The sequence below is a fragment of the Phyllostomus discolor genome, chromosome 4 (assembly GCF_004126475.2).
Source record: "Phyllostomus discolor isolate MPI-MPIP mPhyDis1 chromosome 4, mPhyDis1.pri.v3, whole genome shotgun sequence".
Lineage (NCBI taxonomy): Eukaryota > Metazoa > Chordata > Mammalia > Chiroptera > Phyllostomidae > Phyllostomus > Phyllostomus discolor.
The window spans coordinates 39,395,673-39,418,468 of record NC_040906.2 but is presented as its reverse complement, the minus strand read 5'-3'; positions in this window follow the sequence as shown (position 1 = coordinate 39,418,468).

Sequence of the window (22,796 nt, the reverse complement as noted above, 5' to 3'; positions counted from 1 at the left end):
TAGTCTCATTTTTTTTTTTGCATGTATCTGTCCAATTTTCTCAACAGCATTTATTGAATAGACTGTCTTTATTCCATTGGATGTTTTTGCCTCCTCTGTCCAGCATTAATTGACTATAAATGTATGGGTTAATTTCCGGGCTCTGTGTTCTGTTCCATTGATCTTTATGTCTGTTTTTATGCCAGTACCATGGTGTTTTTATTACTATGTATCTGAAGAAACCCAAAACACTAACTTGAAAGATATACACTTGTGTGCACCCCTATGTTCATTGTGGCCTTATATATAATACCTGAACTATGGATGCAAACCAAGTGTCCATTAATACATGAGTGGATAAAGAAGTTGTGGTATAGTCCTGGCCAGGTGATTCAGTTGGTTGGAGTGTCTTCCCATACACAAAAAACGTTGCAGTTTCATTTCACAGTCTGGGCACATACCTAGGTTGTAGGTTCAAACCCTGGTTGGGGTGTATTGGGGAAGCAACCAATCAATGTTTCTCGCATTGATGTTTCTCCCTTTTTTTGTCTCTCTCCCTACTTTTCTCTTTAAAACCAATAAACATATCCTCGGGTGAGGATTAAAAAAATAGCTATGGCACATACATACAATGGGATATTACTTGGCTATAAAAAGAACAAAATCTTACCATTTGTGATAGCACGGGTGGGTTTCTATCCTTGAATAAGTGGCATATGACATTTTGAATTAGAATTACTCATTCATTTATTACCTAACAGCTATTGGGTACCTTCTGTGTGCTCAGCATGAGACAAGTGCTAGGAAAAAAAATATGATTTATTATTTTATGTCCTCTTAAGTTCAATTCTAAATATTTCTCATGGAATATTTTGTGAGCCAGAGAGAAGGACTTGGTGAAAACTTCTAGGAGTAGCCAGTGTTGCAGCAGTTTATTAAAAGAGGAGTGGGAGATAACCAGACAAAGAAGGGCAAGGAACCACAGGGTGGAACAGTTTGGATTGTGAGGGGAATTAGATGCCCTTTGATCTTGCTGGAGAACAGATTGCTAAATGGGGAGGGGCAGAAAGAGAACAATAGTTATTCATTTACATGTCTATTTAGTCAACAGAGTTTATTAACTGATATTTATTACTTAGTTTAATGTTGTGATGTTTATTATTCATCAGAAACTGCTGGACTTCCAAAACAAACATCCACTATCACATTGTAATTGGTTTACTGATCGTGAATTTTGCATTAAAGTCATAGGATAATATTTAGTTTATTTTATGGCAAAAAATGAAGAGAAAAATATGCTTTGTAGCTTAGGATGGGATGTAGACATTTAAGAGATGCAGCTGGGATCAGAATCCAAATGGCTTCCACTTCACTGCTTTTCCCAATCAAGATCTTCTGTCTTAAAAACTGCATATCTCTACTTCTTTCACATAATTTTTACTAAAACTGTATAACCAACCTGACGTTTGTAATCCTTATGTTTTGATAAGTAACATGGAAATGTTTATAAGTTTAATCCTGTTTTTAATGACTTTAATGTAAAACAACTCCAGACCTTTACATGGCTCTTCTAGTAACGTTTTTCCTACAATTAATTGCTTCTGTATTAGGACTTCTTTATATATTGTTCATACAATCACTGATTATTCATTGTATCTACTACTACAAAAATATTTGGAAATATTTTGCTTTCAATCTCTGAAATTATATTGATAATTTGCTTGCAGTTACTTAGTACAATCATGTATTTGCATTTGAGATTCCAGCAACATTTTCATCAGCCTTATCTTCCTTCCTACCATAGAAATTTTTGTGAAAGGGATTCCTGGTGCTATTTCTGCCATTTGCTTGCATACATTCTGTTCCAAGAGGGCACACCCTGCGAGTGTGGGAATAAAATTTCTGGGCAGAGACTCCAGTGCAGCAATTATCTCAGATGAGGCTATTGGATTGCTTGATTTCTCCAGGGAGTTGGGTAATGGAGCTCCAGAGCACGCCCTCTCCTGTCGCATGTCCAGCCCCACTTATTTCTCAATGCAACATCTTAGCATAATTATCCCACCTCTAACCTCGAATAGCATGAAGCTTCTAATTCTGACCCACTGAAGAAATTAATTCTGAAAAGACTTTATGATAATTTGATAGAGGAATTTATGCCTTTCAACACTGCTTGTCAGTTGAAATACCTCTAAAACTCAATATTTGAATTTATACTACAAGAAACTACTCTTGTAGCATGGCATTGTAGTTTGACATTTCTTTGTTGCAGAGAAGGAAAAAAGTTTGCTAACACAGAACTAATCCATGCTTTAGCTTACATTTTTCCATTTAAATTAAGACATGATTGAACTGGATGAATAGGACACAGTTCTAATGCAATGGAAGTATGAATATTAAACCTTTTATGGCCAAATTTATCATAAGCAATTCCCAACTTGTCATTTTTAGGTTTAAAGAAAAATGCAGAATTATCAGTATCTCTTATTGGTGATAAGAAACAAGACTGAACTGTTAATACGACAATAAGCATAATTGCCATGTGTCAGCATTAGGAATTATGCAATGACACAAAAAATAATACCTAGTTACTCTTTTTTATTTTCCTACTGGTCAGAGATGCAATACAATTTGATGATTTTTCCTGTTAAAAATAAACTTGAAGCAGCACCCTGAACATTTAAACATTTTCTAGGGTGAAATCACATTCTCTCTCTCCCTCTCTCTCTCTCTCTGTATCATCTATCTCTATCATCTCTATCTCTATCTATCCATACCTTTCTATCTTCTTAAAAGAAAGAGAATTTCTAGCCATGTAAAGTGACTTTTGTTTTACAGTTCTCATTTATAAGACTTATTTTTTAGAGCAGTTTTATGTTTACAACGAAGGAGAGAAGGTACACAGACGTCTCACATACCACTTACTGCACATTTGCGTACCCTCCCCCAGTCTCAGCAACACTCATCAGAACGATAGATTGCTGTTTCCTTTACCAAGGATGGACCTATACTGACACTTCATAATCACCCCAAATCCATGGTTTACTTTAAGTTTCAATGTTGCTCTTGTATATTTACTGGGTTTAGACAAATAAATAATGATGTATATCCAGTATTATAATATCATAGAGAGTATTTTCACTGTCCTAAAAATCCTCTGTGTGCTTACTGTCTTTAATATACCAATAATTCAGTAGAGGAACTAAAGAAATTGCATATCTTCATAAAATACATTCTCTTTTTATTTCACTGAAATTTTTCTCCCTCACTTCAATTCCCCTTTATTTTTATTGCATGATTTGGGTGAGTCAGCATAATTGCTTACTGGGGATAAAGTAGGCATGAGAAGAAAGATGGCATATATCATTTATTGGAATCTATTTTTTCATACATAATGTTTTTCAGTTTTCATGTGAAGAAAGCTAAATTTGCCTTGTTTTGGGCTAAGTAATATGAGAAAGTTTGGGGAAAGCTGCTTGCAGAGAAGCGGTGGTTTAAATAACTAGGTTAGATACCGTGATTAAAGGCAAGGCCTTGTGAAACTGCCTTCTAACCTGCTGATGCTCTCTTTGAGCCCAATCTAGAGTTTGTTCTGTCACTGGAATTTTTTTCAGTGTCTTCCTTTCCAGTATCCATTTTTCCTAGGTGATTATTTTTTTTTATGTCCAGTGGGCTTCTTTTATTATTGCCTATTTTTGTTTTAATGTTTTTGCTTGTTTTAAAGGACTGTATTCTTTGTTTTTACTTTATTTGGTTGTGGCAAGAACACAACATGAGGTCCACCTTCCTAACAAATTTTTAAGTGGATGGTACGCAATTGTTGACTGGAGCTACAATGTTTGCACAGCAGATCTCTAGAGTATAATCACCTTGCTTAACTGAGATTTTATGCCTTAAACTCAAGGTAACAAATATGCCATTCTTTGATTCTGTAATTTGATTACTTTAGGTATTTCATATAAGTAGAATCATGTGGTATTTGTCTTTCCTTGACTGGCTTACTGTATTTAGCATAATATCTTCAACTTCCATCCATGTAGTTGCATATTGCAGAATTTCCTTCTTTTATTTTAACAGACCAAATAGTATTCCATCGTATGTATATTTTCTTTATCCATTCACATGTTGATGGGTGTTTATATTGTCTTCAAATCTTGGCTATTGTGAGTGGTACTGCAATGAGCATGGGAGTGCTAAAAGGCACCTAAGGAATGGGGAAAATCTTTGCAAACCATATGCTTGGTAAGGGCTTACTCCCCAAAATATGTAAGGAATTCCTACAACTTAATAGCAAAATAAAAACTAATGTGCTGATTAAAAAATGGGCTAAAGATTGAAAAGACATTTCTTCAAAGAAGACATACAAATGGCACATGAACAGCTATATGAAAGGAGGCCCAAAGTCATTAGTAAAATGCAAACTGAAACCATAATTAGATATCGCCTCACACCTGTCAGGATGGCTGAAAGGGTCCATCGGCCTGTGCACATAAAAGCAAAACAAAACATGAACAGGAGCGTGCAGCTAAGAAAGTAAGGATTTATTAGGGAAATGGCATCCTGTCGAGAATCACAGGTAGGTAGCTCATGATCAAAGACCTGGCTCCCCAATGGCTTCTAGGGGATGGGGTGTATAGGAGGAAATTATTAATTATGGTAACTAAAGGAGTTAGGGTCATGGTCAGGGTCATGGTCTCTACTGATTGGTCAGTGCTAGGATAGAGGCTGGTTAATTGATCATTGATTGTATCTGGTCCTGATGTCAGCAATGGTGTTGCTTCTTGTTCTGAAGCCGAAACAAAACTGAGGCCTAGATGTCACCTCTAGTTTGATGGAAACTCTGTCTCTGGGGTCAACAGCCCAAGGTTTTGTTTCTAAGGCTATTGGATGCTGACCAGAACCTCATTGTCCTGAGTGCTTAATGATTAAGTGAGGGAGAGGAAGGTGGGTGAGTCAGGTGAGGCCAGTTTGAGTCAAAGGAGAAAAATCAAAATAAAAGGGCAGATTAAAGAAAATAAGGTTCCTGCACATTTACAGCCTGTCCACCTTGCCCCCTCCATCTCTCCCTGGCTATCGGTGCTGTTGTTTCCACTAACCCTTCCAGCTCTCAGTTCTGATTGGGATCATATATAATGGCATTTTGGGCTTTTGTTCCTCAGCGATGTTGGGGACATCGCAGATCTACGTTCTAGAGTGACTGGATGGCTTCAGTTCAGTTTCTGTTGGCATGGCTAAATCTGTGTTCACTTCTCTGCCCCAAGCAGCAGAACAACAACCCACTTTTTTGTAAAGCCTCCTTTCACTGATGGCAGGGGAGCCCTGCTCTAGCCCCACCTTTAGTGAGTCTCAACATCTCACAAAAGACATGTCAGTACTTCTTATCCTGCAGGGTCCCAGTTCCGAGCTGCCACTGTCTGCTTTGGGTCCATGGAATTACTTGTCTTGTTTTTGGTCTTGTGATGTCCTTCGTTTCCTCTTTTACATTTTATTTTATTACATATTTCTGATTAAATTATAATAGAACTTATACTCCATGATTATTTTTATTTATTTGTCTTGAACGTATGCTTAAATTTTTTTCATCAAATTATTTTATTTACTATAAAAATATTTAATGTTAAAATGTATATTACCCTTGAATAGCATTTTTGTGGTATAATTGACATGTAACATATTAGTTTCAGACATACAACATAATTATTTGATATCCATACATATTGTGGAATGATCACCACAGTAAGCCTAGTTAACATCCATCACCATACATAATTATGAATTTTTTTCTTGTGATGAAAAATTTTTAAATTCACTCTTTGAGCAACTTTCAAATGTGCAATACTATGTTATTAACTGCAGTCACCATGGTGTACATTACATTCTCATGAATTATTTATTTTGTAACTGGAAGTTTGTGGTTTTGACTCTTTACCCATTTCACTCACCCTCTGCCCTTGCCTCTGGCAACTACCAATCTGTTCTCTGTAACTATGAGCTCACTATTTTTTTCATGATTCCACATATAAGTGAAATCATATGGTAGTCGTCTTTTTGGCTGGTATTTCACTTATATAATGTCTTCAAGGTCCACCCATGTTGTTGCAAATGACAAAACTTCTTCTTTTTATGGCTTATTAATAACCCATTATATATATATATATACCACATTTTCTTTATTCATCCATTGGTGAACACTTAGGTTGTCACATTTGTGGTTTTATTTTGATCAGGTAAATGTCTAAAAGTATAATTGCTACGTGATACAGTAGTTCTATTCTTAATTTTTTGCAGACCTTCCCTATATTTTCCCTTGTGGCTGCATCAATTTACTGAATGTAAGCTTCTTGAGGCACAAACTTTATTCATCTACATCTCACTAATTTCTAGAACAGTTCCTTAGATATGGGTGACTTTGCTAACAAATTCCAATCCATGATCTATTTTCTTTATAAATAGAATAAACACACAGCAATTTAATATGCCAAAAGGAAGTTCCATATTCTAAAAAGTTTTTAGGAGATAATTTAAATAATTTCCATTTACTTTCTGTTATTTATTCTCACACCATCAGCCTTACACTTCCTTCTGAATTTGTCTTCTGAGAATATAAACATAATCTAGTAATTCCCATTTTAAGAAAAAAATCTCAGTCCTAGGTGGTGTGGCTCAGTGGATCGAGTGCCAGCCTGTGAGCCAAAGGGTCACTGGTTTGATTTCCAGTCAGGGCCCTGGAATTATAAGTGTAAATGTTACTCGCTTATGGTTTATTTATTGCAGACAACTTTCTGTAATTATATTAGGAGAGCTTAACAATAGTTTTTTTTTTCTATAAATTCTAAGCTCAGGAATGTTATCTCTGAAGATGCTTTATGATGAGTGATTTTAACTTGAACATGAAGCAAACTACAAAATCATGTGTGTATAGAGGTATTAGGGACACCAAATTGACACTCTCTAAAAGTGCTAAAATTTGTCAGTTATGTAAACTCAAAAAACAATCCAATTTTTCTTATTCCTGTTTACTTGTTTTTCATGCCTTGTGGCTTATGAATAGGTCCATACATTGGTAAAAGTCACACTGCATATTTAACACATATGGAAAATAGCCATTCACTTTTATGTTAAATGATAAAAGTTTATAGCCATGGGCTATGCTTTTTTATAGATGTTGGGCATCAAAATTTTTTGTGAGTGGTTAACTTCTTCATACTCATTTGAAAATTTATTATAATATTTAATTCACTTTAGAGGGAAGTTTTATGTTTATTTTTAAATGATAGTTAATTTGAATTTTAATTTATACATGTTTTGATTGAGCAATTTATATTTTTCCATAAAACATTTCCATGACCAATGTAACTTAGGTGTAACATGAGGAAAATTCTGTTTTTGATTTAATTAAACATCTCAGAAATAAGTTTTTAAAAACTGTTACTTTATAACCTTTGGAAGCTTGGGCTTTCCTCTTGAAAACATTTTCCTCCAGGAGAGTGTTATATTTCAGCAATGATTAAATAAGTTACATTATCTGATATTAGCTCCTTTTTAAAGGACAAGATGATTTTAACTTTTAAAAGTTATAAAATTTAAGTCTTAATTCTAGTAAGAATTTGTTAAAATTCTTTTAGAGAGTTGATTTAAAAATCATGATTTATCCTGTGTCTAATGATAGAAGAGACTGCTTTTACATAGTGCTATGAAATATAGTTTGTATCAAAATAGGATAAATTGTTAACACACACATATCATTTTGTAGCTTTAATGATTTATTGTTTGGATGAGTGTTGTGAATTTTTAGGGAGAAATTGGATGTTAAATAGACAATAGTTTTCCACTTTTCTGTTCAGAAACTATTTTGTGGGATAATAAATAATGTTATTGTGTGACTTTTATAAGTGCAGTTTTTGAGGGGGGGGGAGTTAAAGCAGTGGTCCCCAACCCTTTTGGCACCAGGAGCTGGTTTGCTGGCTCCCTGCTGCTCACCTCCTGCTGTGTGGCCTGATTCCTAACAGGCCCTACTGGTACATGGCCGGGGATTGAGGACCCCTAAGGTAAAACACAATTTAATGGACTTTGTGTTCCAGGTCCACATTTGATTTTAATAATGACAAATTCTGAAAGTCTTCATAGTTCATTAGTATTGTTTTTAATGAGAAAGTATTTTTAAAATGCTGAGTATACTTTTCATTCTGTTTACAAAGTACTTTAATGCACTTACTTTACTCAAATCATAATGAAATATGCAAGATACTTTTAAAGCAATATGTCAAATTTGAGAACAAAGCAGTGCCTTATCTGAGTAGAAAACAGAACTGAGATTCTGAGACCTCACTGCTGCGCTGCTGCGTTCTGTCGAGAGCAACATCTGCGCGTGTTGCCTATTTATGTGGTGTCCCACCCTTAACTTCCTTTAGCGAGTCCTCCTTCTTCAGTCCCTCTCTCGGTTTGGAATGCCACTATTTTCTCACTGTTTTCACAACCAGATGCTTATCTAAACAAAATATGAGTAAGAACTTAATAATATAATTTTTGTCTACTACTCAAAGGTTGCCAGGTAACGGCTTACTATTGGTTGGAGCAATCTTGTACACAGGGCCGCAGGAAGGGTGAGTGAAATTAAAGCTTGGGGAGGGGTTAACCTTTTCCAGGTCTCCAATGAATATAGAACTAAACCAAGGCAAATTTCCCTCTTTATCTCATGCAACACGTGGCTCTGTTTACTTGTTTTTTCACGAGAAGTTTTTGTGGTTTTCAAAAGAATTTGATGTGCTGTTGTTAGCATGTTTCAGAATTAGAGACATTGTAACTGTTACCAGAATGATCAATCATTCTTATGCTTTATGTATTTGCCGGAAACTTGCTAGCTGATGGGCTTCATGTTTAATTGGATAAAACTGTATTTTTCTGATTGACAGTTTCAGTTTGTGAAATCAGATTTCGAGATTTTATTTAAGGTATTCAATGAGACATGTCATCACTTTGATCTGAGAGTCATACATTTGGAAAAGTTAATGGAGTGGGAAATGTTTTAGCCAGAAGAACAGATTTGGATGGAAGAGCATTAAAGAAACCAGTGTTTCTCTGCTTTAAGTGGGAGGAACAGTTACTCTCCTAAACCATGAACACCAACTATTCTCATATTTCTTATCTATGAATGACTTGCTGCTTGTCTATGAAATCATATTACTTTCCTCCAAAACAATGACAATGATCTGCATTAGACCCACAACTAGATGGTGTCTTCTTCAATACAAGTTTCAGTATCATTACAATATCCATACTAGCAAAGCAATCTACACATTCAATGAAATTCCCATTAAAATACCAATGGCATATTTCACAGATCTAGAACAAATATTCCAAAAATTTATATGGAACCAAAAAAGACCCCAAATAACAATCTTGAAAAAGAATAAATTTTGAGGTATCAGATTACCTGATATCAAACTATACTATAAGGCCACTGTAATCGAAACAGCCTGGTACTGGCATAAGAGAAGGTATATAGATCAATGATACAGGACAGAGAGCCCAAAAATAAATCTATGCCTTTATAGTTAATTGACAAAGGAGGCAAAGGCATACAATGAAGTTAAAGATAGTCTCTTCAGTAAATGATGCTGAAAAAATTGTACAGGTACATGCAAAAAAAAAAAAAAGAAAGAAAGAAAGAAAGAAAGAAACTAGACCACCAACTTACACCATACAGAAGAATAAACTCAAAACCTGACCACTGTGGCTCAGGTGGTTGAGCGTCGTTCCACAAAGTGACAGGTTGCTGGTTTGATTCCCGATCAGGGCACATGCCTAGGCTGTTAATTCGGTCCCTGATCAGGGCATATACAAAAGGCAACTGATTGATGTTTTTCTTTCTCTCTCCTTCCCCTTCTCTCTAAAAATAAATAAATAAAATCTTTTAAAAAAGAATAAACTCAAAATGGTTAAAAGACTGAAACATGAAGTTTAAGGGAACAAGTAAGGGAAATCAAAGATCACAGATACATCCCTAATTCAGACACCACGATGGAAGCCTCCTCACTTCTGAGAGTAACCGAGAAGCCTGAATTCCTCCGGAAAGCCAGAACTACTTTGAGACAGAACTGAAACCAGAAGTCCATTTTGGCATAGATCTGGGTGAGTATTTTCTGGCTCCCTAAAAAAATGGACTCAATCTAGAGAGTTTCTCTTTCATGCAATTGATCTCCAAGAGTTCTTCCTTTTTCCTTCATTAAAAAGTCATTCTTATTATCTTGAGACTTCATAGTATTGCCATGATTTGGTGTCTTCCTTCCACAGCCATGTATTGATGACTCTAGTACTGATTTCTTTGCTATTCCATACCAAATATACCATATTTCTCTTCTGATAGCTTTTTTAAAAGATTTTATTTATTTATTTTTATGGAGAGGAGAAGGGAGGGAGAAAGAGAGGGAGAGAAACAGCAATGTGTGGTTGGTTGTCTCTCACTTGCCCTATACTGAGGACCTGGCCTCAACCCAAGCATGTGCCCTGACTGGGAATTGAACCAGCGACCCTTTGCTTCACAGTCCAGCACTCAATTCACTGATCCATACCAGCCAGGGCTGATAGTTTTTTTAAAATCATAAAATATGAGTAAAAATGGTGAAACAAACATTTGTTAGTCTCACTAATCCAAAAGTGTCTTTCTATGGAAAAGACTATTTTTATTAAGTCATTCACCCCATAATGTCGTTTCAGTCAGTGATGGACCACATATATCCATGAGATTATAATGAAGGTAAAAATTTCCTATCACCTACTGAAGTCGTGGGCATCATATCATTGTAGCATAACGCATTACTCAGATGTGTGTAGTGATGGTGGTATAAAGAAACCTACTGTGCTGCAGTTATATAAAAGCCCTGTTACAATGTTTTAACTGCACCATTTCGGTGTTTAGACATGTTTTGATTCACAAATAATTACCATTATTTTATAATAGCCTACGTATTAAGTACAGTGACATGCTGTACAAGTTTGCAGCCTAGGAACAACAGGCTACACCATGTAGCCAGGTGTGTGATAGGCTGTACCACCTAGGTTTGTTTGAGTGCCCTCCATGATGTTTGCACAACAACAAAACTGATACCATTCTCAGAATGTGTTCCCATCATTAAGCAACACATGCCTGTGTTTCTACTATCTACTTTTTTTTTTCAATGCTCCTAAGGTAAGTCTATTTGCCAAAGTCTTTTTTTAAAGATTTTATTTATTTATTTTTAGAGAGGGAAGGGAGGGAGGGATGGAGAGAGAGAGAAACATCAATGTGAGGTTTCTGGGGGCCATGGCCTGCAACCCAGGCATGTACCCTGACTGGGAATCAAACCTGCGACACTTTGGTTCGCAGCCCACACTCAATCCACTGAGCTACGCCAGCCAGGGCTCTACTATCTACTTTTAAAAAATGAAGCAAAAGTAACTTGTAGTACTCAAATCTACTCTAATTTTCTTTTGATTCTATTGTTTAACTAAAACTTTTAAACTAAATACATATGACTGGAATAGTTAATACGAAAATGTATTTCCATGTTAATACATTAATAATCTGATTGTTAGGTCAGTGTTTTAAGACCTTTAAGTTGAAATATTATTTCATACCATTTTTAGTTAGAGAAACTGATTAAATATTTAAGTTAAACCAAAAAGTTAGTTCAAATTCTCAAAAGTCAAGCAGCTTAAGCTAGGTAGATAGCTTTTTAGCTATCTAGAAAGCAAATTTGCTTTTAAAAGGTATACTTTAGATTATATTTTAAAATTTTCCATTAAAGTTATACTGTAAAAATTATAATTTAAAATAAAAAACTTAGATCTATCTATATTTAATGACATATTGAGCTTTTGCTTACTAAGTCAGTAAGAGTACATAAATCTCATGTTCATGTAATTTTTGATAGTTATAAAGTTCAAAGAATTAATCAAAATATGAAAGCAATGCAATCAAATAAACCATTTTATAATAAATAAAATCATGTACAACTTTCTAATCCAATCAAGTAAAGTAGAAAATTGCCAAAGTTACATAGTTTGATTTTAGGATTGTGAATTATTTCCTCTTTATACAAATCAAACATACAGGGGTTAGCAAAACCTTGACTTTATTTTAGGCTGCTGTCTTAAGTTATAAATAAGAAAGAAAACTGCCCCAGCTCTAAATATTTTACACGGCCTCTCTGGATAAACATATCCTGCTGTTTTCTTCCTTACTTGCTTATCAATGAAGAGTGAAGTGTAGAGGAACTCAGAACTACAGCGAAAGCTTTAGAAATCAGAACTGGGAGGGACACCTTTTTTTTTTTTTTTTTTACTTATATAACAAGCAGTGTGGGTCCATAGTAGCTGTTCAATAAATATTTCTAACAGATTAAGAAGTGGGTTGGGAATGAATTCCAAGAGCCCTTGACAGCTAGGTTGGGAGTTGCCTCTAGCTCCCGTCAAAGAGAAACAGGCTTTGAAGTGTATACTTGGCATAACCTCTGGTGAAAGTTTAGTTGAAAGAAAGTTCTTTATGATAAAAGACTCACATTTTTAAATAGCTTGTCCCACAAATGATTTATTCTTTCAATGACTAAGTAGCAAGGTTTATAAATTATAAAGAAAAGTTTATAAATTTTCAAGTTTGATAAAAATATTTTTTTAAAAAACATGTCTACTTGTCTTGTTGTTAAAACTGAGATTGCTGCTATAACAAAGGTTTGTGCTCTATAGTTAGGAATTTTAGCTTTCTTCTTACACAAACAGTGCAACTGTTCTTTATCATAATTTGACTAAGCTGGGTAATGAATACACTTTTATGTTTCTTTCCACTTCCTAAGGCTCTGTCCTTTCTTTTACAGTTTCTTATCAAGGCCAGCAGACATCCTATGTCAGTCTTCAACCTCCTGCAGAGTTCTGAAGTTTAGGAGGAGCTTCATATGTGGTTATCTCTCTTTGCTTCATGCAGCCTGAAGTCAAATCATTTGAGTGTAAGAAACACTAAAAACAAATAATATATTGTCTCACGTCTTCAGTTTCTCTTCCTTTTCTAAATAAGAGCCACATTGTATAGTGTGGCCATGGAATTTTACAGTTTCCTACAGTGAGAGAAATGCTGAGCAGACCTTTACTATTCAGATGGCCTGGATCCTTAAGATAATTGTGGCATTTGCACTTGGAGACAGCTACATTTTGGAGTGAGTGAGATGATTTAGAATATTTCGTGTAATTTCAAAAGTATTTTTCTTTGTTGGACATCCGTTGCTCTGTCTGCTTCTGCATTAGGGGTGAGACAACTGGGAAAACACCCTAAGCTAAAGTGTTCATGCCACTCCCCACCCCATCTTGTATAGGATTACTCAGCTTTGGGCAACCGCCCTGCAAGTTTGAAATCAGTCTACCTACTTGAGTAACTTAACCCTAGAAATTGTTTAGAAAAAATAAGATCAAAGAAACACTCAATTTTCCTAATGATTCTTTCCTTTAGTTTCTTGTGGCATTATATTAATATTGAGCAGCATCTGTGTCTCTGTCTGGCACATCTGTGACTATCCTCAGGAGAGGTAAAAGCACCAAATCAGCAGGGGGCGGTTACCTGTGTTCTGGTTCCGACTCCTCCCCTGGTTAGCCAACGGGCCCTTGGACATGTGAAGTCTCTCTCAGTCTGCTCCTCAGTCAGGTGAAGGTACAAATCTGTCCCCTGCTTCCATCACGTTGTTGTTGCCGTGTACCTGTCTATATTTTGAGATGTAAATTTCTCTACAAACATTAGTAAACAAATAGTGTGGGTGTCTGGCCTTCTCTTGCAGCATAATAAGCAATAATGGACCCCTACTTGAGGGGTACCATCAGTTCTATCACTTTTTTTAAAAAAGAAAATGTCCTCCATTTATTTACTTTATGCACTTAAATAATATTTTTGGTAAAAATTATTTTTGATAACTAAGATTTTAAAACAACTTCCTAAGTGACAAATTTTTTTTTATGCAGGAGCCAACAGACTTACAGTTTAGTTTAATCACATTGCCTTAATTTCCCTTAAATTCTTCCTTTGTAAAATAAAGGGATTATATTAATAGATTGCTCTTCAGGATTTCTCTATTAGCATTGCCTGAGTCTTTTATGCAGTGTCATCGTCCCTAATTTCCTACCTCTGTGTCTTATACTGATGGGGGGATTTTTATCCAGTTGGGTAATGAAAACTCTTACTGGGTGGGGAGGAGGACACATTGGGTGGGCTGAAAGAAGACAAAAAAATATGGCAGTGATTTTTTGATGCAGACGCTGGCCCACAGTATCCACGTCACTATGGATAAAATGAGACATTCACATGGACTACTGAGTCCGGTGGAGGAAAAGGGACAGCAAGAATTTTCTCTCATGGGGAGCAAAAGCCTTGGCCTTTGCCGTGACTGGCCTTTATTGGGTTTCTGCACCAATTACATGATGGTCCTCATTTACTATGCACAGGTTTGCTTTAGGTGGTTTTCTTTTACAGAAAACAAAGGAGCCAATGCTGCTAATTACATCACAGAAGAGGGATATTTTGCAAATGAAAAGGCAAAAGTGGTTGAACTGGTTACACTTATCCTTGGAAGGTTTGGCATGGATTTTAGGAAGTTACTTTGTAGTAAATTTCAGGGTGAGGGGGTTTTTTAGCAAGAGCAAGACTCATAGTGGCCTAGGTACATTGCAGGCCTGATTCCCCATGGGAGAACCTATCTGTGGGCATGGGTCCGGTGCATCTCTGAGTGGGAGCTGGGCCCACGCCATGCAGAACTGTCTCCTACAATTTTTTGGCAGTTATATAGTTATTAAAAGGCCAATTTTGTGATTCTGGAAAAAAAGGTGATAAGAAATTGCGGAAATTTATATATCCAAAAACTAGGTCAGAGGAAGTTTGGTACTGATTACAATCCTGGTTTGCTCTCGATGTAGGTTTGTTGTCTATGTTAGTGGCTTCTGAAGGTTGCTCAGCTGCTGCTTCCTTACTGTTAGGGAAAGAAGCATTGAATTTTTCTTTATTTTTTTTAAAGATTTTATTTATTTATTTTTAGAGAGGGGAGAAAGAGAGGGAGAGGGAAACATCAATGTGCGGTTGCTGGGGGTCATGGCCTGCAACCCAGGCATGTACCCTGACTGGGAATCGAACCTGCGACGCTTTGGTTTGCAGCCCATGCTCAATCCACTGAGCTACGCCAGCCAGGGCTAAGAAGCATTGAAGTTTTCAATGGAACACTCCTTGAAAGTCTGATGGAAGAAGCAAAACAAAACTGATGGAACAATAACTACGTGGCCAGACCAAGTTGGTCCTTTTTGATTGTGTCAGCTCCTGTTACTTCAGGCTTGACCTCAAACCTCTGACCCTGGATCACTTTCCACTGTGAACTTTTTGATTTCCTTGGATGCCCACTGATTTAGGCAGTTTCTTTTTCTGTCCTTCCCACTAAGATCAATGGTTGCCTGCTTGGCCTTTGCTCAGCTTTTCTCTGGGGCCTTGGCTGTTAGTTGCCGTGGTTCAGACCCATGGCTCTTAGGAGAGTGACTGCTTCTCCCTCATGGTTACCAGGGCCCGGGCTTTCCCACCCTGATATTCCAGTGTTCCAGCTCCCACTTGTGTACACGGCTACAGTTGTGAAAATTGAATGGTGGTATTGCCCATGATAAAAACTAATCATAAGTATTAATTATTTAGAGGAAGAAGAGACATAACTGGAAAAATTCTTTGAAAATAAACAACTGGGGCAGAAAGTTAGAGGTTGTTTTTTTATCCTTTTTAAGTATTTTATTTATTTACTTTAGACAGAAGGGGCAGGAGGGAGAAAGAGAGGGAGAGAAACATCAATGTGTGGTTGCCTCTCATGTGCCCCCTACTGGGGACCTGGCCCACAACCCAGGCCTGTGCCCTGACTGGGAATTGAACCAGTGACCCTTTGGTTTGTAGGCTGGAGTTCAATCCACTGAGCCACAACAGTCAGGAAAGAGAGGTTTTTTGATACTGGGGTAAAATGAGAGGGCTGAAACCAGGGCCTTAGGCAAGATTGCATGTTGTAAAAATTTGACTTTGATATAATTTCACTTATCTTTTCAACCTGTCTTATCAAACTTATTTTTGTATTCACAGGTCTCCCCCGTCTCCCTCCCCCAATTACCAAGTCCTTTAGTTCTTCATAATGTACCACTATGAAGTTAATCACTAATAATCTCCTCCTATCAACTGTTCTCAATTATAAATGCTCTCTTCCCTATTTCGTCACACCCCTGTTTCCCAGGTTCGCCATGGCTTCAGCCTCCCATGAAGCCATTGACATTAAAATGGGAAAAACTGGTACAATTATTCTGCCAGGAGAATATTTCATTGTAGAAGAGGAAACTACCAACCCAAATACAACCGTAATTTATAGACTGTGTCCATGAGAGATTTTGAGTCTGTGAAAATCTTTTTGTGCTCCTTTCCTAATCTCAGGTGGTTGACCTATCCCTCTGGGTCATACTCTACTCAGGTAGTTTTCTAGGTAACTTAAACTACCTGAAATTGACATTGTTATGAAGCATAACAGTTAACATGTATGTCTGACTCCTCCTTGCATTTCCAAGTAACTCCACACCCTTTCTCACTAACCTTGACAGCTTTGGCAGCACTGTTGGTAAGAGAAAAGCAAACCATTCCAGACTTTTAGTTCTTATTTTAAGATATGGGTTAAGTTGGCATGAAGTTACCAACACTTATTTATGAATGAAGTTCACTCTCTGTGAAAGTTTTATTCAAAACAGAGCAAAAGCTACTTAGAATGGTCTGTTTGGTGTACATTCAAGTTCTAAAATTTGAGCATTTAGATTTCCTTGTAGTCCCAAGTAGAGCCCTTAAGGGAATTCTGACAATTTTTATTATAGAAACCTAGGTATTATTTCCAAAAATAATCTCACAATATACATGATCTTTTTATTATTCATATATCCAATTTGAACAAATTATGAAACTGTTCAAAACCCCACTTTCTTTATTTTTAAGATAGAGTAGTGAAGCCCTGGCCGATGTGGCTCAGTTGGCTGGGCATCATCCTGCAAAGTAAAAGGTCATGAGTTCAGTTCCTGGTCAGGGCACATGTCTAGGTTGTGAGTTTGGTTCCCAGTACAAAAGGCAACCAATTGATGTTTCTCACCCACATCAATTTTTATCTCCCTCTCTTCCTTCCTCCCTCCCTTCCTCTCTTTCTCTTTTAAAAAAAAGATAGAGTAAGGAAGATTAAATTCAGGATGAAGATAAATCAAATCATTTGGTATATAGCAAATGTCTAGCTATTATAATTAAATATGGTAATACTAATATAACTTTTCATTAAGAAGCTTGCATTAAATAAGAACTATGCCATGCTCTGTGAGAGTGCTTAATTAAAATTTTATAATTTTAGTTATAAAATGCTTTTGGGAAACTACTTTAAAGAAACCCATTATAATTGTGAAAAATATATATTAATGGGAATATTTAAAGAGGAATATTCATTGAGGGCTTAATGAAACATGGGACAATTTTGGAATAAAGTTGTAGAATGGTAGAGAAGAGATAAAAGAAGGAGAGAGAAGAAGAAAAAGACAAAAGAATAGAGAAAATTAGGTATGTTTTACAGGATATAATTTGAAAAGCTTGCCTCATTAAAAAGAAATTCAAATATCAAAAGTACTTAAAATATTTGTGTAAAGTTTATCTTTTAATAATGTTTAGATTTTAGATATTGCAATCTGAAAAAGATATCTTATAATTAACTCTTGATTGATGAATGTTAAAGTATTCAAATTATCTTAGAATGGGAAGATATTAGAAAGGAAAATAACTTAGATATATAATCTAATATAAGAACATTTGCTTTTTCAAAGCATAGACTGTGCTTGCATTTGTTTGATTTTTCCAATGTAAACTCAGTGTTTCCTCTTTGAAGAAATCAAATTTTTAGAAAAGCATAAACAAAAAAGAAAATAATCATTCAACTTTCAAATCATACATAACTATCATTTATATCTTGATATTTATCAAAGTATTTTCATTATGTATGAGTACATACATTTATAAATGTAACTTTTTTTGCCTTTACTTGAGGGCATGCTTATTGATAATTTGAGGTGGGGGGAGAGATAGGGAGAGAAATACTGATATGAGAGAAGCATGGATCTTTTGCCTCATGGGTTCCCTGACCAGTGACTAATTCCCCAACCTAGGCTCGCGCCCTGACGGGAATCAAACTGTGTTATTTCAGCTTATGGGATGAAGCTCCAGCCAGCTGAGGCACTCTGGCCAGGGCAAATATGTCCTTTTAAAAAGAAAATTGAAATGATACAATTTACATATATTATTTTAGAAGTTTTACAAAGAGAAACTATGTAATATAGACTCATGAAATCACAGGAGTACATCAACATTTTCAATAGTTGCATTATTGTTCAATGCAAGTATATGCAAGTATAAATGCCCCAAATTTATGTAACTTTATCTCCCTTGTTGGCTATTTAGGATAATTTAATTTTTCTAATAGCAATTTTTCTGCTGTGAAAAATCCATGCATATTTTCTCACTAGTTTTCTCACTAGATCCTTAAGAAATTCCTGGAAGAAGGATTTTGAGACTCAGAGAAAGTCTAGTGTAATAAGTATGTCTATGTCTATATCCATTTCTAAATCTATTCCCAAATCTATAACTGCATCAATGTAAATAACGAGTACTTCAGAAAAATTAGCAGGATCATATGTCCATCAATATTATATGACACAGCAACGGACATGTCTTTTTTGGCCCAATTAATTAATTAATTTTTCTGCTCTGAAGTTTTAGGTGTTTTGGTTTCTGTCTTGGTGTCATGCCTGGGAAAACCTCACTTTGCCTGACTGAACTCTATTTTGTTTGCATGAAGAAAAATATTTTACATGGCTTCTCTAAACTTCTCAACAGTTTAACAAATATTATAGAAATGGCTAAGTGTGGAAGGAAATTGTGCTTGTATACTACTGTAATACTTATCTCTATCATTAGAAAATATTAAACTGATAGGAATATAAATGGCTTCCCGTATTCTAGTCTCTGTCTTTAACTGCCACTTTGAATTTTGTGAGAATGGATGACAGGGAAGTTAATATTAGGGGAAAAGAGTAACAAGAATGGAAGAGTCTAGTTCAGTATAAAAAGTATATAGAATAAAAAAATGTTGAAAAGTTTGGTTTTGTTAAAAAGATAACAAGTCCTATATCATCATATCAATAATTGAATTTTACTAGTTAATTTTTATATTCTATGGTTGTTCAGATAACTCATAATCATTCAATACCTTGACTTAAGAGTCTAGATCATTCCTTCCTTCCTTCCTTCCTTCCTTCCTTCCTTCCTTCCTTCCTTCCTTCCTTCCTTCCTTCCCTTCTTTCCTTCTTTCTTTCTCTCTCTCCTTTGCTCCCATTCCCCTTATTCAATGTTGATTATGAGAATTTTTAAAAATTGTGGCTAACTCTGACCAGGTAACTCAGTTGGTTAGAGTGTCTTCCAATAAACCAATATTATGGATTCCATCCCCAGTCAGGGCACATACAAGAAGCACCAATGAATGCATAAAAAGTGGAACAACCACAGATTGAAGTTTCTCTCTCTCTCTCTCCTTCTTCTCTCTATAAAATCAATAAATATAATTTTTAAAAATGTGGCTAAACCCTTACTTCCTTGTGGTTTGGAAAATTAAGAGTAATTTAGGCTTCAAATTCCTCTTTCATAGAACAATAAAATTTAAAACTTTAAGAAAAGTGTGTGTTCATGTTTGTTATCCTGACCAAATAGTAAAACAACAACAACAACAACAAAAATAAAACCTATAAGGAGCATGACCCATTCTAGCAAGAACTGAAAATTCCGAAATTGTCTTGTTTACAAAGTTCCAAGTTGAAAAGTTAGTGTTAGTTACAATTAATGAAGCATCTTCAGAACAGAATAATGTTAACATTATAGTCCTTAAGCAAAATATAGATCCTAGCCATTTAAAACAAAAATAATTTAGTAGCTAAAAAAATAGGTCCTAAAAGGCTTTTTTTGGCAATGTTGTCTAGAGATTATTATAAACAGCCTCCACAGAAGATGGAAGCAAAGCTCACGCTACCCAAACAAAATTTTAATCAGTGATGATTAACATGCACATGTAATGTTTTAATGCTCTATTTGTTCATACAACAATTATTTGTTGAGTGTGAATACCATGCCAAACCCTATTCAAAGGGCTATAACAGAGAAAATGCACTGAGCAGATAAACATAACCTTCTTAACCTGTTTTCAGTCATTTCTTTGTTCTTCATTAGATATTATATTTTCTTATTTAACCCCAAGGTTAATAGCGATATTTAGATTTATCATATTACTTTGCTCTGTTATGTAGTCAGTAAGAATTATGTGTTCTATAGATGAACTGAGATGTTATAAAAAATTATATTTTAAAGTACATTTTCTTTTATGGTTCCCACCTACCTTCAATAATGTCTTGGTAGCTATCTAAGGATGGAATTCAGTTGGTTGGTGTTGTGTGAATTCACAGGTGACATGCTAATATCTTCCTGTACCACACTTAGATGCCATTCATGGGTTGGCAGTTCAGAAAAGTTAAAAGGGAGAAGCCAGTCAGGCAATGTACATCTTTAGGCACAAGATAGAGTCCAAAATATCATAAATAAGAAATTGTATGCTTAAAGTGGAACTTATATTTAAGGTGAAATGTGTATAGAGAAATGGCTCCAGAAATAAATAACAAAATCAGAATCCATACTTGAATGGTTAGAGAACAAAAGCAAGAAATTAAGGCACAAAGAAGGTTGCATAATCATTGTCAATTAGTTAAAAGCAACATAAAAGACAAGAGAGCGCTAACCTGGTAGCTCAGTGTGTTGGAGCATCATCTAGTACACCAAAATGCTTCAGGTTGGATCCCGGTCAGGGGACATACCTAGGTTGTGGATTTGATCCCCAGTCGGGTGCATATAGTGGAGGCAACTGATAGATAGTTCTCCCTCATGCTAATGTTTCTCTCTCTCTCTCTCCCTTCCTCTCTCTCTAAAATCACTAAAAACATATCCTCGGGTAAAGATTTATTTAAAAAGACAGGACAAAAAGTAACCTTTAAGAATTTTTGTATTTATCTTAGAACAGAAATTTCAAATTATAACAGCTTTGAGGGGAAGGATCAAATCTATCCATCCTCGTGCCATCAGAGTCATATTTGACCAATTGTGTTTACAAACGAAAACAATAGTTTAAATGTGCATCTCACACACATTTGCTTTGGTTATGTTTTTGATATCCTTTTTAATAAGTATGACTTCAGATTCCGCTGTCTACTAAGAGTTCTGATCCTCTCCACATACAAACTAAACTTTCAAATCATTTGAAGAGATAAAATGGAGGGGAACTTCCTATAAAGCAATTTTCTTTCTTATCACTATTAAGATACAATGTTAACAGAAAAAGTACAGGGAAAACAAAGTCTTTGGAAATAAGACACAAAAACATTGTATGGGTTTTTAATATCGTAAAGCCATTTTTAAAGCCAGTGTAAAAATATTTCAGATTTTTATATATCAATTAATTATATTTGATAATCACATATCAACTTACCAGTGCACTTTTCTACAATAGGCCACACTACTAAGACAGGGAGTCAAAGTGGCTTTACCTAATACATAGAAATAAACACAGGGAGGTTGCCAGAAAGAGGGGACAAAGAAATATGTCCCAAATGAAAGAACAGAAAAAAACTCAAGAAAAAGAACTAAATAAAATGGAAATAAGCAATCTATTGGATGCAGAGTTCAAAATACTGGCTATTAAAGTGCTCAAGGAACTCATTGGGTACTTCAACAGCATAAATGACCCAGGCAGAAATAAAGTTTGCAGTAAGTGAAGTAAAGAAAAAGTTACAGAGAACCAATAGTGGAGGGGATGAAGCCAAGAACCAAATAAATGATTTGGAACATAAAGAAGAAACATTAAGTCAGAACAGTAAGAAGAAAGAATGCAAAAAAAAAACAAGGATAAGCTAAGGAGCCTCTGGGACAACTTCATTGTACCAACATTCGAATCATAGGGGTGCCAGATGGAGAACATAATGAGTAAGAAATTAAAAAGTTACTTGAAAAAGTAATGAAAGGAAACTTCCCTAATTTGGTAAATGAAATAAGCATACAAGTCTAGGAAGCACAGAGAGTCCCAGAGAATTTGGACCCAAAGAGGGAGACATCACACACATATTAAAATGCCAAAGGTTAGAGATAAAAAGAGAATCTTAAAGCAGTAAGAGAAAAGCAGAGACTTACAAAGGAGTTCCCAGCTGATTTCTCCAAAGAAACTTTGTAGACTAGAAGGGATTGACAAGAAGTATTTAAAGTGACAAAAAGGAAGCACCTACAATCTAGATTACTCTATCCAGCAGAGCTATTATTTAGAATGGAAAGGCAGATAAAGTGCTTCCTAGACAAGGTAAAGCTAAAGGAGTTCATTATCACCAAGCCATTATTACAGGAAATGTCAAAGGGACTTATTTAAGAAAAAGAGGATCAAAACTATGCATATTAAATGGCAGCAAATTTACAACCAGCAACAACTGAATCTAAAAAACAGACTAAGCAAACAACCAGAAGAGGAACAAAATCATAGATATGGAGGTCATTTGGAAGGTTATCAGCTGGGAGGAGGAAGGGGGAGAATAGGGGAAGAGGTACAGGGATTAAGAAGCATAAATTGGTAGGTGAAAAATACACAGGGCATGTTAAGAACAGTATAAGAAATGGAGAAGCCAAAGAATTTATATGCATGGCC